General features: G+C 48.3%; 1 protein-coding gene across 3 annotated transcripts in view; it reads left to right on the top strand.

Annotated features, from left to right (window-relative positions):
- The window catches only part of nrp2b (neuropilin 2b), an 88784-nt gene that overhangs the window by 36161 nt on the left and 47623 nt on the right, over positions 1-5000 (top strand). The window lies entirely within an intron of this gene.

The following is a 5000-nucleotide window of genomic DNA, read 5'->3' as shown; positions in this document are numbered from 1 at the left end:
GAGGTGGAGGAGCCAAAAGGAGGAGGAGGTAGAGGAGGTAGAGGAGCTATACGAGTAGGAGGTAGAGGAGGAGGTGCTCGGGGTGCAGATTGAGGTAACACAGAGAAAGCAAAGGATAAACCCCCAGAGAGAGAGGGATTTGGAGATGATGAATGGTCTGTTTCGAATCGTCTTTGTTGCAACTTAAAAATGTCATTCTTGCTCCCCCCCCCCCCCTTCCTTCTCTCTATCTCTGTTGACATATTCATTCTCTGCATCCCCCTTTCTTCACTTTCCAAACTCAATACTCTATCTTGCTGTCATTCCTGCTAAAGTCATAACCCTGACCATGACATCAGGCTTTAGACGTCAAGTTATACGTCTTTACTCACTACATTATACACTAGTAAAATACTACAGTGCCCCAGTACACGCAAAGGCACAAACACACACACACACACACACACACACACACACACACCCACACCTACACACACACACACACACACACACACACACACACACACACACACACACACACACACACACACACACACACACACACACACACACACACACACACACACACACACACAAAGCGGCTTTCCCGGCATCTGTGAGCCAGTATGATTGTCACTAGGCCTGTTGGTGATTTGTGAGTCCTGTAATGTAGTTGATAAAGTCATTAACCGGCTGCTCCGTCCAGATGGCACACATGGAATACATGTTAGCTCGTCCAAATATTTCAGGGAGAGTTAAATAAATTCTGGGGGACAATTGCACTGTATGTGCAGCAGACAAATCTAACACACAAACGCTTGTGCGATAGCACACACACACACACACACACGAAGACACACACACGCATACACACACACACATGAAGAGAAGTCCCGTCTCAATTACAGTCATATCGAAATGTTCAGCGAACCTCTAACCAGCCATGTGAACCAAACGGTCAAGGGTTCCTCGACACAAGTCCGGTGCTTAACATAAGTCATGTGCTGTGAGTGACCAGGATGAATTGTCACCGTGGCAACCACGGTTGAGTGGTAACTAAAAAAAATAAAATAACAGACAACAGGAATCTACACCTGCTAATCTGTGTAATGCATGAAGTTTTACAACTTTCCATTACTTTTCAAACGTCACCCAAACGCCCTGCTATAAGGCTGCAGGCAGGCTCGTCTGTTGCCACGGCCATTACTACCGTGGACCCCAGCCAAGATGTGTTCTGCTGCAGACATCTTCATTCGTACAAAGACAGATGGACCGAGAGGGAGGACAGCACGGGAGGGGAGGGGGAGAGACGAGCTGGATCTGTGTGTGTGTGTGTGTGTGTGTGTGTGTGTGTGTGTGTGTGTGTGTGTGTGTGTGTGTGTGTGTGTGTGTGTGTGTGTGTGTGTGTGTGTGTGTGTGTGTGTGTGTGTGTGTGTGTGTGTGTGTGAGAGCGAGCGAGCGTGCGTGCCTGCGTGCGTGCGTGTGTATGTGTGTGATTGTGTGTGTGTGTGTGTCAGTATGGGTGTTTGTGGGTATGGGTGTGGGTGTGAGTGTGTGTGTGTGTGAGTCTGTGTGCCTCTGTGTATGTGCGTGTGCATATGCCTGTGTGTTTGTGTGCGTGTAAGAAGCTGAAGGGAGGACAGTGATGAGAGGAAAGCTGAAGGGAGGGGGAGATGAGGGGAGGGAAAGAGGGCAGCGGAGAAGAGAAAAGAAGAGGACAGGACACTTCTGGAAACACTGTGGCTCTCTGCCGTGACGCCAAGGAGGGAGAAGAGGAGAAAGAGAAAGGAAGAGAGCAAACAGTAGATAGAAAGATCTTCAGAGAGATTTAGGAGATGGGAGAGTGGGGTCAGGAGATGCAGAGAGAGAGAGAGAGAGAGAGAGAGAGAGAGAGATGGAGAGAGAGAGAGAGAGAGAGAGAGAGAGAGAGAGAGAGAGAGAGAGAGAGAGAGAGAGAGAGAGAGAATAGAGCAAGAGAGAGAGGGAGGAAGTGGAGGATAAAGGAAGGGAGAGAGAGAGACACACACAGACACACAAGACAGAACGAGAGTAAGCTGAAATGAACGAGGAGAATAGTAATGTGATTTAATCTATTGTACCGGGGACTTACTGCATGAAACAAGACCCAGGACAACACACACACACACACACACACACACACACACACACACACACACACACACACACACACACACACACACACACACACACACACACACACACACACACACACACACACACACACACAAACACTCCAAGTGATACACAGTCTTAAAGCACCTTCGCACAAAAACACAAAAATCTCATGCAAACACAACATGCACACAACCCTCCTCTCCTCATGGGAACCTCAGTGCGTGTCTGTCCTAGTGTGATGAAATGAGAGGAGATGGAGGGGCCAGGTACTTTATTATTTTATAAGCCACACACACACCGACACCGACACACACACACACACACACACACACACACACACACACACACACACACACACACACACACACACACACACACACACACACACAGCAGCGGACATTTGAATAATTCAGCGTGTCTGCAGTGGCCTCTGCAGAGACCTCAGTGAGTGGGCCACCATGGATAGTGAAAGACCACACCTACTACAAAAACACAGAAGAACACACACACCCACTACAAAAACCCACTCACAAACACACACAAGCATGCAGACAAAGGAGAAAGGGGAAAAGGGAAATTACTTGTTTTATGCCTCTCTTTCCTGCGGAAGCACAGTTAATCTGCACTAATGCCCTGCTGCATTATGGGATATAGCTAGGTGCAGGTGTGTACGCTCCTGTTTCCTAAACACAGTGTAGGTGTGTGTATGTGTAGGTGAGGGTGTGTGTATGTGTGTGTAAAGCGGTGCATGTGTGTGTGAGGGGGATGGAGGTGGGGGAGTAATTGTGTCTGGGCGAAGGTAGGCAAGCTTAGATTTACCAAAGTGAGGATTTTTCGGTGCCATGTTACCTGTGGAGGCGGGCGTGAGTATCTGGACCAATCACAGCAGGTCTGAGCCCCTTCGGATAATCCTAGACCGTTTTTGCAGTCACTCACTTTTTCCCTCAATCCCTAATCCTCATATTGAGAACACCACATAATACATTATTTAGGGAACAAGAATATACACTAATTATGAGCCAGAGAACAATCGACTTGACATGTTTTGGTCCCATAAAGCAGCAGACACGTGTAAAATGTCATGCCTCGACAGCTCATTTGCATAAAGATCTCTACGTGCCGGATCGTCCTTATTGGACCAGCCCTGCAAAATGGCGACATCCACAAAAGAGTGCACTACATAGGCTAAGAGTGGACCACTTAGGACCCCCACTCGAGTCACTCTGCAGTCCAGACACACGAGGGACAGCGCTACTACCGCTACTACCGCTACTACCGCTGACTCGCGGTTTAATATCTGTCTGCTTTCACTTTGACCAAGGACACAGAGTCATTAGCTGCTGAGAGGCTATTTAACCTCAATTATAACCCGGTGCCCTCGATTACGCTGTGCTTTTACATTCTCCTTCCAGACACTCTTTGAAACCCCCATTTTGTGCTGCTGGTGGCAGACTGCTCCTCCTGCTTGAGGAGGATTTAGTGACTTGTTTCGCTGGTTTGTGGTCCGCGAAAAACAGCTGCTAATCGAAAAGGAGGGAGTCTCCCGCTCTCTCTCTATCTCTTTCTCTCTCTCTCTCTCTCTCTCTCTCTCTCTCTCTCTCTCTCTCTCTCTCTCTCTCTCTCTCTCTCTCTCTCTTTCTTTTTCCTTTTCTCTCACTCTCTTTCTCACTATCTCTCTCGCCTGCATGACCTAGACGGATCTGTGTGTGTGGGTGTGTGAGTGTGTCATTGCACATTTGTGTTTGCGTTTACACCAAGGGAAATCAAAGTGTCCACCAGTCCTTCAGTAGTTCTATTTCATAATTACACTTTGGCACACACACACACACACACACACACATACACACAAACACACACACACATACTCTTACACACACACACACACACACACACACACACACACACACACACACACACACACACACACACACACACACACACACACACACACACACACACACACACACACACACACACACACACACACACACACACACAGAGACACACAGTCTTTCACACTTGTAGACATACAGTGGTAATTACCGTTACCCACCACAGACCCATTAAGTCTGCTTGGCCCCAGGGCCTTGGGGCAGTTGTCAATGGGGTCCCCTGCTCCTTCCAGTGTTCTGGTGTTAGGGTCAACACGAGGTCATTGCTTTGCTGCGGAGGACCCGTGGGTTTGAACCCCAGCTGGTCAACCAGCCGACCTCTGGCCGACCAAGTGAGAACAACCCCATTCATCCACATTCCCTTCTCTCTCTCTCTCTCTCTCTCTCTCTCTCTCTCTCTCTCTCTCTCTCTGTCTCTCTCTCTCTCTCTCTCTCTCTCTCTCTCTCTCTCTCTCTTTCAAGGGGCCTCCCAATGTCTAGGGAATATAGACAGGAAGTACAATTACACACACATTTGAGCGTCCATGCAGACACACACACACACACACACACACACCCATACACACACACAAACACACACACACACAGAGGAAAGTATGTTATGCTGGAAATGATATTTAGAATGATTTGCGATTTTATTAACCAGGGAGATGAAATGTGAAGAGAAGGGGTGGAGGGGGGCAGGACGGAGGGATTAATAAACACATTAGAAGAGTGAGGGGGAGTGTGAGGGAGTGAGAAAGGGAGGCAAGAGCAGGGAGAGATAGGAGGAGACAGGGTCAGATACTGGGAGACGGAGGGGCTTGGTGTCAGGGGATCAAAAGGTGCTTCTTGCTGTCTGGCCTCGTATTCAATTTCCTCTTGTTCTCTGTGTGTTTCCTGACCCCGGATAATGTTCCTGGAGAGTCCGGCTGTGTGGGTTATGGATGACAGGAAATGTTTTTCTTTGTTTCCTGCATCTGTGTGTGCAGGTGTGTGTGTGTGTGTGTGTGT

This window comes from Gadus chalcogrammus, chromosome 20, assembly GCF_026213295.1.
Source record: "Gadus chalcogrammus isolate NIFS_2021 chromosome 20, NIFS_Gcha_1.0, whole genome shotgun sequence".
NCBI lineage: Eukaryota > Metazoa > Chordata > Actinopteri > Gadiformes > Gadidae > Gadus > Gadus chalcogrammus.
Note: the sequence above shows the minus strand (reverse complement) of the source record. Positions and strands in the feature narration are given on the sequence as shown.